Source organism: Mustela putorius, unplaced genomic scaffold (assembly GCF_011764305.1).
Source record: "Mustela putorius furo isolate JIRA1106 unplaced genomic scaffold, ASM1176430v1.1 tig00003976_pilon_pilon_pilon, whole genome shotgun sequence".
NCBI classification, from domain to species: Eukaryota; Metazoa; Chordata; class Mammalia; order Carnivora; family Mustelidae; genus Mustela; species Mustela putorius.
This window is the reverse complement of record NW_025422118.1, coordinates 4,889,538-4,904,337: the sequence shown is the minus strand read 5'-3', so window position 1 is coordinate 4,904,337 and position 14,800 is coordinate 4,889,538. Positions and strand designations below refer to the sequence as shown.

General features: G+C 39.3%; 1 protein-coding gene across 1 annotated transcript in view; it reads right to left on the bottom strand.

Annotated features, from left to right (window-relative positions):
* NSD3 (nuclear receptor binding SET domain protein 3) overlaps positions 1 to 10,697 on the bottom strand; it is a 121,330-nt gene extending 110,633 nt beyond the window's left edge. The window contains exon 1 of the mRNA XM_004758222.3: positions 10,588 to 10,697. The gene's annotated coding sequence lies outside the window, so the exon portion shown is untranslated. The remainder of the gene's footprint in view (positions 1 to 10,587) is intronic.
* Between the last annotated feature and the right edge of the window lie 4,103 nt (positions 10,698 to 14,800).

The following is a 14,800-nucleotide window of genomic DNA, read 5'->3' as shown; positions in this document are numbered from 1 at the left end:
TGGAAGAATATGAAAATGTCTATGCTACCTAAAGCAATCTACACTTTTAACACAATCCCTATCAAAATACCATCAATATTTTTTAAAGAAGTGGAACAAATAATCCTAAAATTTATATGGAACCAGAAAAGACCCTGAATAGCCAGAGGAATGTTGAAAAAGAAAACCACAGTTGGCAGCATCACAATTCCAGACTTCAAGCTCTATTACAAAGCTGTAATAAAAAAGATAGTACGGTACTGGCAGAAAAACAGATACACAGGTCAATGACACAGAATAGGGAACTGAGAAATGGACCCTCCACTCTATGGTTAACTAATCTTTGACAAAGCAGGAAAGAATGTCCAATGGAAAAAAGACAGTCTCTTCAACAAATGGTGTTGGGAAAATTGGACAGCCACGTGCAGAAGAATGGAACTGGACTATCTCCTTACACCACACACAAAAATGGACTCTAATTGGATGAAAGACCTCAATGTGAGACAGGAATCCATCAAAATCCTCGAGGAAAACACAGACAGCAACCTCTTCGACCTCAGCCACAGCAACTTCTTCCTAGAAACATTGCCAAAGACAAGGGAAGTAAGGGCAAAAGTGAACTATTGGGACTTGATCAAGATCAAAAGCTTTTGCACAGTCAACAAAACCAAAAGACAACCAACAGAATGGGAGAAGATATTTGCAAATGACATATGAGATAAAGGGCTAATATCCAAAATCTATAAAGAACTTATCAAACTCAACACCCAAAGAACAAATAATCCAATCAAGAAATGGGCAGAAGACATGAACAGACACTTCTGCAAAGACATCCAAATGGCCAACAGACACAGAAAAAGTGCTCAACATCACTCGGCATCAGGGAAATACAAATCAAAACCACAGTGAGATACCACCTCACAACAGTCAGAATGCCTAAAATTAACAAGTCAGGAAATGACAAATGATGGTGAGGATGCAGAGAAAGGGGAACCCTCCTACACTGTTGGTAGGAATGCAAGCTGGTGCAGCCACTCTGTAAAACAGTATGGAAACTCCTCAAAAAGTTGAAAATAGACCTACCCTATGACCCAGCAATCACACTACTGGGTATTTACCCTAAAGATACAAATGTAGTAATCCGAAGAGGAACGTGCACCCAAATGTTTATAGCAGCAATGTCCACAATAGCCCAACTATGGAAAGACCCTAGATGTCCATGGACAGATGAATGGATAAAGAAGATGTGATATAGATATACAATGGAATATACAATGCAACCATTAAAAAAAAAAAACTTGCCATTTGCAATGTAGTGGATGGAACTAGAGGTTGTTATGCTAAGCAAAATAAGTCAATCAGAGAAACACAATTATCATATGTGGGGGATCGTGGTGGGGTAGGGAGGGAAAAAATGAAATAAGATTGGACTGGGGAGGGAGACAAACCATAAGAGATTCTTAATCTCAGGAAACAAACTGAAGGTTGCTGGGGAGTGCAGGGGTAGGGATGGGGGGCTGGGTTATGGACATTGGGGAGGGTATGTGCTATGGTGAGTGCTATGAATTGTGTAAGACTGATGATGAATCACAGACCCGTACCCCTGAAACAAATGATACATTATATGTTAATAAAAATAAATAGATATAAATTAAATAAATAAATGTTAAATATATATATATATATACTTATATATATATATATATATATATATATATAAAAGTATTTTAAAAAATACCTGGGTGGCTCAGTCAGTTAAGCGTCAAAGACTCTTGGTTTGGGTTCAGATCATAATCTCAGGGTTGTCAGAGCAAGCTCACATGGGCTCTGTGCTCACAGTCTAGTTGAAACTCTCTCCCTCTGCCCCTCCCCCCGTTCTCACCCACAGGTGTGTGTTCACAAACATGCGTGCTTTCTCTCTCAAAATAAATTTTTTTAAGAACCTCTGAAATGTTCGTATCTGTTATGTAATTCTACTTCTAGGAATTTATTGTAATGAAATAATGATAGTCATACAGTTTTTTATTTTTTTAATGTATAAGGATGTTCATCAAATCATAATATCCAAAACTTGCTAAGTGCCTAAAATACCATCAACAGAAAAATGGTAAACAGATATGGCACACCCATACAACAAAATTATATGTGAATTTTTTAAAAAACACATTCTTAGTTAGAGGGTGCCTGGGTGGCTCATTCATTAAGTGTCTGCTTTCAGCCAGGTCATGAGCCCAGGGTCCTGGGATCAAGCCTCACACCCGGCTCCCTGCTCAGTAGGAAGCCTGCTTCTCCCTTGCCCACTCCCCCTGCTGTGTTACCTTTCTGTGTCTCTATCAAATAAATAAATCTTTTTAAAAAGTCACGTTCTCAAAAAAATTACTTTCACAATAAAGAATGTTACAAAATAATATTAATGTATAATTCCAGTTTGTTAAAAAATACATAGATGTGTAAGAAAAAAACACTGGAAACATATAGAAATCTTAATACCTACTTCCAGTTGGCAGGCTTTCAAGTAATCTTAATCTTTTCTCTATTTACTGGTTTTCAATTTCTCTATAATAAACAATCCTTTCATAAATTAAGCACAATAAATGTTATTTTTAAACTAGTAGCCACTTTGAAAAGTACAAATTTTCCATTAAAAAGTAAAAACTAAAAGGGCCATCAGCATTTCTTAGGAATATTATGTGTGTGTGCATGTATGTATATGTGTGCAATGCTTTAATTAATACATTAACCTCAATACCTTAAAACTGTATCTACTTCTATCCCCAATAAACAAATTCTAATGATCCATTTTTTTTTTAAGAGTTTATTTATTTGACAGAGAGAGACACAGCGACAGAGAGAACACAAGCAGGGAGAGTAGGAGAGGGAGAAGCAGGCTTCCCGAGGAGCAGAGAGCCCAATGCGGGGCTCGATCCCAGGACTCCGGGATCATGACCTGAGCCAAAGGCAGATGCTTAACGACTGAGCCACCCAGGCACCCCTAATGATCCATGTTTAATTTTACAGATGATAACACAAAAACCATGAGTTGGCCAAAAGCATATCAATTCTACTTCATACACAAAGCCAAATTACCTAAGTTAGGTTTAAAAAAGTATTTTAAGGGGCACCTGGGTTAAAGCCTCTGCCTTCGGAAGCTCAGGTCATGATCCCAGGGTCCTGGGATGGAGCCCCACATCAGGTTCTCTGCTCCGCAGGGAGCCTGCTTCTTCCTCTCTCTCTCTCTCTCTCTCTCTCTCTGCCTGCCTCTCTGCCTATTTGTGATCTCTGTCTGTCAAATAAATAAATAAAATCTTTTTTAAAAAAAAAGTATTTTAAATCATGTTTGCTTCCACCTCTAGGAAAATGCAACATGTATGTTCATTTCAAAATCTAAAATAAATATTTTTCATCTTTGCTAGGGGAAAAATGAGCTAGAATAAAAAAGAACAACATTCTACTGCATTATAGAAAGGAATTCAAGGGCATGGTAAAGCAAAGCGAGAAGTTTCCCATCAGGGCGCCTGGGTGGCTCAGTGGGTTAAAGCCTTTGCCTTTGGCTGAGGTCATGATCCCAGGATCCTGGGATCGAATCTGAGCTCTCTGCTCAGCAGGGAGCCTGCTTCCTCCTCTCTCTCTGCCTAGTTGTGATCTCTGTCTCTCAAATAAATAAATAAAATCTTTAAAAAAAAAAAAGGAGTTTCTCATTACAATCAATATGAAATACTATGTTCCAATGTATTTGGATCCTGCAGAAATCATAAAAGAAACAAAGAGCTTAAAGTGACAAGATTACAATAACCAAATAAAGGCTTTAATTTATGTACATAAATGAGTTGTAAAAATGTCTTTTTCAAAACCACACTGCAGAATGTTATGCAAATAGACTGTATTTGTCAGGTAGAAAGGAAAAAAATTCAAATTTTTCTGCTATCAAATTCCTCAAAAACGAACATTTAACCCTACTGAACATATAAGAAAACAGTCTAGTAAGACGGAAGCAAAATAAAGTTAAGTTTCTCCAGTTAAAAAAAAAAAACTTGATTCACCTAGACAAAATACAGAAAGGGTAAGAAGCAAGAGGCATCAAGGATGAAGTGTCAAAATAGATTGTCACTACTGATTACTTCTCAGGTTAATACTTCTTGAATGGTTACATTAATGTGAAAGCAAGAGAGTCAAAGTAGTTTTTATAAAATAAGATAACTTAAGTTTGAATATTAATATATAGGCAAATTGGATATTTTCTAGGCAAAAGTCATTGCTAGAATCTGCGTGTCAATCTAAAACTAGTCATTAAATTCTACCAAAAACTGCAACAGAGATGAACTCTGAAAAAACAACACTTTGTATAAAATGGAATGATTCTTACAGAATTTAGTGTTATTTTGTTTCACATTCATTAATATAGCACTAAGATTTCAAATCACTAAATGACTACACTGCTAGGAAACAGTTTTTTAAATTATCTAGATAACACTTTTGATAATAACAAAAACTGATGATTCAGTTTTTACATTTCCTGACCCCTCATGGGTTAATTTTTCAGGTTACTTTCAGCATATTGTTACCCTGAAACCCTGACTACCACCAAGGTAATACCAGCTAAAGCAATGAGGTGGTTTCTGTAGCTTTCCTTAAAGGATTTATTACCTAGGCGGTGACTATATGATGTTTACTTCCTAATTTTTTTTTTTAAAGATTTTATTTATTTGAAAGAGAGAGAGAGATCACAAGTAGGCAGAGAGGCAGGCAGAGAGAGAGAGGGGAGGAAGCAGGCTCCCTGTGGAGCAGAGAGCCTGAGACTCAGGGCTTGATCCTAGGACCCTGGGATCATGACCTGAGCTGAAGGCAGAGGATTTAACCCACTGAGTGACCCAGGCGCCCCTGTTTACTTTCTAATTATTTGCTTATACTGTACACTTAGTTTTATGCTTTTTTTTCTTTATATGGAATATTTCACAACTTAAAAGTTTCAAAATGTTTCTTTTTTAAGGTGTTTTGGGTGTGTTTTTAAATGCAGTTATTCTTAAGACTCTACAGTTAAGAGGTACTAGTAATACAAGACTCAACAGATACAATACTATCTTTACCACAGCTAAAATGCCATTAAGTAAAAGCAAGCCTCCATATAAGACTTCTTAACTTCAAATTAATTTAATAAACTAAGTTTAGTTTTACTTACAAAATCAGAAGGATACATATTTCTTAAATTTAAAATATCTACTTCTATATTTTAAGATGTTCACACATTATACCAAAATTTAAAAAGTATGCTCTATGGTAGAAAAATACTTTATTGTTATTTAATGTTTATTAAAAGAAGGATAATGCAGGCTATGGAAAAAAAAGTTAAAAAACATACATATTTCTAAAAAAAAAGTTTTTAAATAAGCTCCAACCTTAATGTGGGGTTTGAACTCACAACCCCAAGATTAAGAGTCACGTGCTCTACTGACCACCTGCCAGGCACCCCTGAAAAAGTTTTTTTTAAGTAATCAGACAAAAATCTGAAAACCTTATTCTACTTAACATGTCAATCTATTTGGCCTGAGGATTTCCTGAAATCTCAATTTCTCCATCTTTAAATTTGGGTTAAATAATTCTTGTGCTTTCCAACTTCACATTTTAAAACAAAGTCAAGTTACTGTGTAAGAATGCAATCAAACATCTCAGAAAATGTAGTAAGTGCAAGGTATTATTAGATAAATGTATCTATTTATTTATATTTATATATCATCTATACAGAATTCATATTCTTATATAAAAAGTTTTCATTGTCCTATTCACTTTCTCAATATAGCTCTAAATCTACATGGAAAAAAGGGAACCTGGTAAGAAATAAGAGCTATCATTGTAGATCAGTCAATGATGACACAGATCCACATCTTAAAAAATTTAACAGCCAAGAATCATTTTTCAAAGAGCTTTTCAAATTCAAATCTCATCGATGGGCTGATGTACTTTAGGAGTAACAACACATATCCATCTAGTAAAAACTGAACATTCTCTAAATTCACAAAATTTTAAATATGTCTTTTAGTTTTTATGCCACACTGTGCAGGTACAACATAATACAGAAGTGTTTGAAAGTACTTATTAAGTACTCAGTAAAGTCAACAATAAAAACCAAAATGAAAACCCTGTAAGCTTTTTAAAAATGTGTTAGGTAGTTGTAGTATAGGTAGTTGTAGTATAATCAATTTCCTAAATTTACCTTTATTAACATTTATAAAAACATTAGCCTTCAGAAAGAAGGTCACCATTCATTTAAAAACTCAAAAGCTGGACATGTTTATTAACAAAGCAATAAATCATTTCAGTTGTTCTTTCAAAAAATAACAGACTCTATTTTTTTTTTAAGTAAAACTAAAAACACCACTGCACCAGGAAACAGATTTTATAGATACCAAATTCTAAATCTTCTTAAGGCTTTTATGACTTTAATTTTTTAAGTGTCTAAAACAGACTTTGTTTCAAAAGAACCCAATGAATAAGTATCCATGGTAACTTGTTTTCTTCCTGATAGACAACAATAATTAAAAATAATCGGTGGTGCCTGCTAAGATCTTTTAAAACTTGTTTTCAATGAGCTATTTTTTAGCTCATTTTAAAAAACTTAACAGTGCCTCAATTTTCTTTCCAAGTTTCTTTCCACGACCATGATGGACCTCTTATTTTTTTCATTTCATTGTTACCTTATTTCATTGATAATTTTATTAAAACAGAAAAAAATTCTGCCAAAACCATTTCATTATTCAAAGCACAAACTTTATACTTGTATAAATACTTGTATAAGATACTTGTATAAGGTTCATTTACGTATGCAAAAATATTCTGTGCATATACTATATGTACAATATGGTGAACAAGTATGAAAAACGCCAAACAAGATCCTGTGCCTCACTGAAACTTAATCCCCTTGCACTCATTATGCTAAACGTGCCTAACCTTGAATATTCTCCCTCACCTTGAGCTTCTACAGAAAGCTCAAATACCTTCATAATGATGAAATAATGTAGTGTGTTATAAAGACCCAGGTAACAGGTCTGTTACCAAAGCCTTAAACAACTTAACTTCCTTAGGCCTCTGTTTTCTCTCTTATAAAATCAAGTAGTTGGACGGTATCTCCTCCATTTAAATGGGCTGTTAGAGACTTAATTCAAGACCCGCTATATTAATCAAAACAGCAAAAAATCTGTTAACATCCTGATGTTAATCAATATTCCAAACAAAGGAACACTATATGACTCTTTAAAAAAAAATGTTGTAGATCAATATGTGCTCATTTAAAAGGCTGTCCCAGGTAGCCTTTAAATCACAAAAGCAATATGCAGACTGTATGACCCAATTTGTATGCATTTGAAGACAGATCTGCATATGTATGTATAGATATTTTTTAGGAAAACTCAGAAGAAACTTCAAAATGGTTATCAGGGGGAAACAGGATGTTAACTATTTTCCCCTCTACCTCTTAGCCTTTTATAATATTTGAAAAAAAATTAAATAATGAACATATATTATCTTCACACATTTTTTTTAAAGAAATGAAAAGTTCTGCAGAGCCAGGTTCTATAAATAGAAAGACCTGGGTTCAAATACTGACTTGGCTAGTTACCATCTGTGTGGTGTTGAGTTACTCAACCTCAATTTCTCCACCTATAAAGGGAGTTAATAGTAGTAACCTCATACAACTACAATGGAAGGATAAAAAGGAAATCATACACGTGAAACACTCAGCATAGCACACTGTAAGAAGATGACTATTAGCAGCTTTGCTATGATTATTATAAATACTATAAACTCCAGAAACAGAATAGACTTGACATTCCACTCGATGATGACCAATCTCAAAGGCAACCAATTTCCTTTACCCAAAATTCAATCAATCTGATTACAATAAGAGAGAGCGTATTTATTAAAATGTTTTTTTTTTAAAGCTATCGCAGGTAGCAAGTGTGCTGATGGACACAGTAATAGGAGCAAAGTCTGGGTTTTAATAATTATCATCTAACTAGAATAGCCTTCTTCATTATATAGATACCCATTCAAGGAGCCAGAATAGTTATAGCAAGGCAGGAGACCCTGATCTTGACCACTGATTACACAGGAATACACTTTTTTTCTTAAGTAATTGAAGCTTCCAACATGAGCTTTTTCTTATTTTAATATACCATAATTTCTTATTTTCCTAAAAATTTATGGCACTGATAGTTCATGCACACAATTTGCCAATTAATTATAAATAACATGTCAATTGAGTGGAAGACATAAACATGAAAAATCTCTATAAATGCCAAAAAGCATATTGAAAGGCATTTTTGAGTGAAACTTCTCCTCACCAAATTCTTAAAGATGCAGACTGAGTATCATCAAACCAAAATACTCCAAGTTGTAAACCTAGCCTTCAAATTAGCAAATACCCTCACAAAGTACTACTCTAACAATATTCAATTTCATTTTTCTAACACACCAAGAACACATCCTAAACTTCTTTATAACAACTGAAAGGATGTTGCAGGGACAGGTTAAATCAATATGTAGTACAACTGGTTTGAGTCCATCATAGCACAATTTTAACAGGACTTTCTGGTATTAGACAACAGTTTCAAAATCAACATGACAGGTTAAAGTTTGGATCACCCCAATTACAAGTATAAAACAAAAACAAAAGGTCACACACACACACACACACACACACACATTTAATCTCTTTCAATATGAAAAGAAAATAGGCTACACTTAATTTATCTACTGTTAAGTTTGTCAGGATTTAAGCCTTTAGAACAGTAACCATTTCAAATTACCTAAGAGTTACATTTTGATACATTAAAGAGTTACTGTAGCTTTCCTCAGAGTAACCTGAAGTTCCCACCAAAAACAAAGAAACCAAAAAACCAAAAACTGGCACCTCACTGAGGCTCTAAGAACTGCATGCCTACTTCATAGATCACTCCACTGTGCTGAACTAGCATTTGGAGACTGTACTGAGAGCTAGACACATGAAAGCAAAAGAAGGGATGGAGGACAGAGAGTGCATAAAAAAAGAAAACACTTCTTAACACACCCATCACCTATAAGCGTGAACTACCAAAAACAGTATTTTAAAATACATATATTTCTGATTTTCCAACATTCAAAATACAGCAAGCACATAATCTACCACGAGCAGATCTTTCTACCCCTTCTCACCCCCACACGATGCTTTGCCAAGAGCACAAGCCCAAGAAAAATAACCAATGCAATTTCCTTGTTTATGTAAAGAATTTCAGAAAACATGTTGACTGCTTCTGAAGCTTCTAAAACAAATGAATTTTCAGTAGTTAAGGCTTTTCATTATCACATTTGAAATATGATAGTAATGATTCCTTCAGCTAGTAAAAATATAGTTTCCACTTTATAAAAAGGGTTAATATTACACTGCAGCTCATTAGCATGCCTTGTTTGCAACCAGAGGAAGAGGGAAAGGGGGTGGGGGGAGCAGCAAAACACACAAGATGGAAAACATCACTACCTCCTTTGGTGGTTATGAATAATATTAAATTACCACAAGATGTATGGGTAGGGTTTATGAATAGAAAGAAAGGGGGTTAACAATATGAACAGGCCCCTTCCAGATTCACACTGATGTCGGAAAGAAGGAATTTATTTACACTGCAGTGCCTGGCAGCAAACATGGCTGCCCCTACCCCCTTTAAATCTGAACAGTCTTCACTCCCTTAGCAAAACCAGCAAATTATGGCCATGTCTCTACTGTCTTGCTACCATAACACTAACACATCTCCTCCTCCCTCAAAGCAGTAAAACCCACACCTCCCCATTTCACAACAATCACAACACCATAACCACTAGCTTCTATATTCACTAGCCTTGAAAGAAAAGGCCCAGAATACACAGAAATACTGGAACAAAAGGCTTTCTCTTCCTTTAACAACCCCCTTCCCCTTCTTTTCCACCCACTCTGTGATGCCTGGTGGATAGTTCTCATCCTTCTCAACATTCAGCTAATTTCCTTCCCTATACCAATCCTAGGTCTTCCAGTTTCCTGAGTCCATTTCCGATCTTCCTATGCATCCTGTCTCAACAATTTCTTATCCCTTTTCCAAATCCACCTTTTCCTCCACTTCCATTCCCTCGTTTATCTCTTGATGCCCCCATTTCTCCATCAAATTCGACCCCCTTCCCCCAGACTCTTCTAATTGCCACAGTGCACCCCCAAACCTATTTCTCAGTAAACCCAGGTCTCTAATCTTCTCCAAACCTAACTCTTTTTCTCTTCCCCTGCCCCTCCCCCGTTCCATCTCTATCCCCGCCCCCATCCCACCTCTACTCCCAATTCCCAGCTCAGCGCCACTCCATCTCTTACCCCAATCCTACCTTCCCTGCCCCACCTCCCTATCGCCTCCACAACCCCTACCTGGCCCTCTGCTTTACCTCCTAGGCTCCCCCTGAAGCCTTTCCGACCACCCGCTGGTCCTCCCATCCCTGTTGGGGTCTCTCTACCCGGGACCCATCCCTAGGTCGCCCCCTCCTCGTCGTTCCCTCCTCAGCTCTTCCTTCCAACACACACACACACACACACACACACACACACACTCACTCACTCACTCACTGTACCTTCAGTTTGTTCCATTCTAACCCCCCGGCCGTGTCAGTACGATCACAGGAGAGACACGGAGGCCCGGAGTGGGGCTGAGGTGCGGGCAGCCGCCGGGGCCGCGGGGGGAGGACACGGAACCGAGCTAGGCCGCATGAAATCCCCGGGCTAGATTTCCCTCGCGCCGGACGCCTCTGCCATGGCTGCCGGCACCGAGAAGGGCCGCGGCCGGGCCGGGCCGGGCGTGAAGCTGAGAGGAGGAAGGCTGCGGGAGGTGGGGTGGTCAGGGGCGGTGGAAGGATGGGGGGTCGCCGCGCAGCTTCTGTCGCTAGAGAGAAGGCTGTGGCTGGCGGCCGGGCTGGGACAGCAAGGTCCTCGGGGCTCGACTTGGCCTTCGCACGCCTCTCCGCAGCAACCAGCGGACAGTCCCCTTCGGCCTCCGCCTCCGTCCTGACCGCCGCTACCGCCGCTGCTGCCGCCGCCGCCCGCTCCCGCCGCCGTCGCCGCCGCCGCGCACAAAGCCCCCCCACCCGGCTCTCGGAGCGCCGCCGCCACCGCCGTCGCCGCCGCCGCCAAATCCTCAGTCCCTCATTGGCCGCTAGCCGCGGCGCCTGCTGGGAAATGCAGTCCTGGGTTTGCGGCGCGGGCGGGGTTGGGGGAGCGAAAGGAGGAAGAGGGTAGTCAGCCGGGCGGAGAGGAGGGGCCCGAGAGAGTCTAGACAAGAAGTGAGACCGCAGGCAATAAAGGCAGAGGCAGGAAGAAATGATACGAAGGAAAGTTCACACACACACACACACACACACACACACACCCCCAAAAGACAGGTTAAAGGTTGGGCCTGTGAGGCAAAACTGCGTCCGTGCGTGTGGAGACTTATTCAGTTAACAACACATATTAAACACCATATGGTCCTCCTCACAGTAACCCTGCTGCACACTCCCTAGACGTCAGAAAAAGCCTACAAACGAGGGCCGGGCTAAGATGACCGGGAAAGAGAAGAACACTTTGTATGTCTCCTCGGCTGCCTTCTGTCCGACAGCTGTCAAGAGTCAGAGCTTCCTATCTCACATGGGTCTGCGTCTGAAACCGTGGCAGCAATTTCAGACCCAAGCCGTGGGAGACAGCGTCTCTCTCAGCCTCGGGTGTGTGTCCCGGATACGCCCCCACCCCCGTCCCGCCCCACAATCGCAAGCCGTGGCGGCATCTCAGTCGCTGTGAGGAAGCGCTGACCTCCCTGGCGGGCACCGGGCCCCACACGCCTTCTTCCTGCTCGCGCTACGGGCCCGGAGGCTTGTGGGTAAGGAGGAGGACGTCAGCGCCGACTGCAGCCCGGACCCCTAGGGACCGAGAGGGCTCCGTGCCCGTCACGTGCCGGGGCCGTCTGCTGCTCACTGCCAGGCCTTCCCTTCGAGGGATGGGAAGGCATTTGCCCTCGAGAGAGCTCACGCAAGAATGAGCGGAGGAAACAAGAGTCAAAATTCTCTGTAACCCTCTGAGATCTCCCCATCCTAGGAAATTTATGTTAAACAATAGAAGGTGTGTGACACAGTAAAGTATACTGCCTTGTCGGGAGTGTGCAAAATTTTGTGATATTTCCTGGGGCCTGGTGGTGATGACTTAGAACGTTACGGCACAGAGGGCCGCCTGGGTGGCTCAGGTCATGATCTCAGAGTCCTGGGATGAAGTCCCCGGGGTTCCGTCTCTCTGCTCAGCAGGGAGTCTGCTTCCCCCCCCTCTCCCTCTGCCTGCCTCTCCTTCTACTTGTGATCTCTGTCAAAGGAATAAAAACCAAACAAACAAACAAACAAAAAACTTAAAAAAAGAAAAACGTTGTGGCACAGAGACTTAAACGTAAGAAGGAAATACAGGCAACAGCAATCAGATGAGGAAACCTATCCTCTGTGCTCTGTTCTGAGAATAATAAAGCTATGTCACTACTAGATGTTATACTCTGCACTGACATTGTAGTTCTGGATCTGTTTGGCACGACCGCAAGAAATTTCTGGTATCTTTGTCTTTAAATATCATTTAAACAACAAATTTAAAGATTCCTACAGATCAATTATTTTAATGACTACTACTTAGGTTTCAGGTTTTTAAAAACATAAACCTTTTAATTATACTATAGATGATATTGAGAATTAAGCATTCCCATTACTGTTAATCATTAAATATTTCCTTTTTTCCCCTAAAGATTTATGTATTTATTTGACAGAGAAAGGGTGCAGAAGCAAGAGGAGAGGCAGAGGGAGCAAGAGAAGCAGGCCTCTTGCTGATCCTGGGATCATGTCCTGAGGATCATGGGATCCTGGGATCATGGGATCATGACCTGAGCTGAAGGCAGATGCTTAACCAACTAAGCCACCCAGGTGCCCTATTCATTAACTATTTTTAAATGTATGCTTATGTAGTACCTGTTTTGTGCAGTACCAGGAGTTAAAGGAATCAGTAAAAAGCACATTTTTGTTTGTTTTAAATGTCTTTTTAGAAACAGACCTCTTTTAAAATTGTATTGGTTTATTTGATGAGACACAGGAAGAGAGGGAACACAAGCAGGAGGAGTGGGAGAGGGAGAAGCAGGCTTCCCATCCAGCAGGAAGCCTGATGCAGGGCTCCATCCCAGGACCCCAGGATCATGACCTAAGCGAAAAGCAAATGCTTAAGGACTGAACCATCCAAGTGCCCCTGGAACACATATCTCTTAAAGGGGGCCCCCTGAGCTTATTTCAGTTTGATTGTGTCTCCTGGAAAGACAGGTTAAATTGATCTTTTTTTTTTTTTTTAATGATCTTTTCCACCTTCATCCTGCCTCTCCATCTTCCTGTATATTCCTTGTTTTGTTGATAAATTGTTACCTTGACCAGATATCTGGACTTTTTCTTGAGGAGAATTTGGTAAGTTGTCCGCAGGCATTTTATTTTAATCTGTTTCTATACTGACAAGAGTTTAAAATTAAAGTTCTGGGAGGTAGATATATAATCTCTTCCTGTGAAACATAAGAAAATATACTGTTAATAACATTTGATCTTGAACTATATTTAGGGAAATGACCATTAAAATTAATAATGTACGTTTTTAGCATCTAACATCTTCTGAGGTTCAGATCACACTTTGTCTTCTACATACAAAATGAGCAAACAATTAAGACAGCAATCTAACACAATTCCCAGAGCCAGAGTTAAAGAGAAAGGAATTTTTTGTTTCTCTTCCAAAGATTATATCTAAAAACTCCTTACATGATAAATCACTTAATCTTAAAAGTCAAAAAATTGCCATACCTGATAGCAGAAAGCAAACATTGCTTTGAACGAATAGATTTCAACAGGAAGGTTCTTAACCCTTTCCTTTTTATATTAGGATTGCTGCTGACACGTGACCGTAGTAGAAAATCTAGCTCATTTTTCCAATACTGAACTTGGAATCATTCATCTGGTTTATGAATACTTAATGATTTTACTGTGCCTGTTTGTAAATGAATACAATGCATGAATAAGAATATTTCCTGGTATAAAATGTCTCCCAGGGAACTGAAAGGCATATTTTTGCATCTTTATGATCTTTTCCAGAAAAGTACATGTTCATGTTTGTGCGGTGATTAATCTGTGGAATTAATGTGAAAATTATAACCATCTAGACTCTTAAAGCTCAAAATTTGCCTTCGGAAATTTTCAGGAAAGGAAAGGGAGAGAGACCAAGGCTTTGTAGATTTTGTTAATTCTAGTAAACATAGAACGTGAAGTGAAACCTTTATGTGGAAACTCGGGCATCCAACATGCACAAAGGGCCCTCTAGTGGCCAAACTGAAAAATTCTGCCTATTTAACACGGTTGATCCATTTGGTTTTAAGCCGAAAAATGCTTTGTAGATTAAAAGCTGTCTACATAAACAACAACAACACAAAACCTGAAATTGAATACCCGCCATCTTTCATTCTTACAAATGTGCAGCCCAGATGAGTGAGTTCTGTGGTCAGCTCACGTGTTAAGTACTCTCCCTGTGAAAACGATTCCTTGTTGTCTGGTAGTCCAAGCGGATCCACTAAACATTTTGTTTTCCTTCTAGAGCCAGATGAAACGGACGGGTAGAGATAACAGGAGAGCGAGAACATTTCTATATCTATCACTTTTCCAAGACTGCTCAGTTACCCAACCTAGGAACTGAAGTGCCCCAACCTGCAGTACCTATGTCACTGCACAGTTACTAGAATATATATCTTAAATGTTATTTGAGATT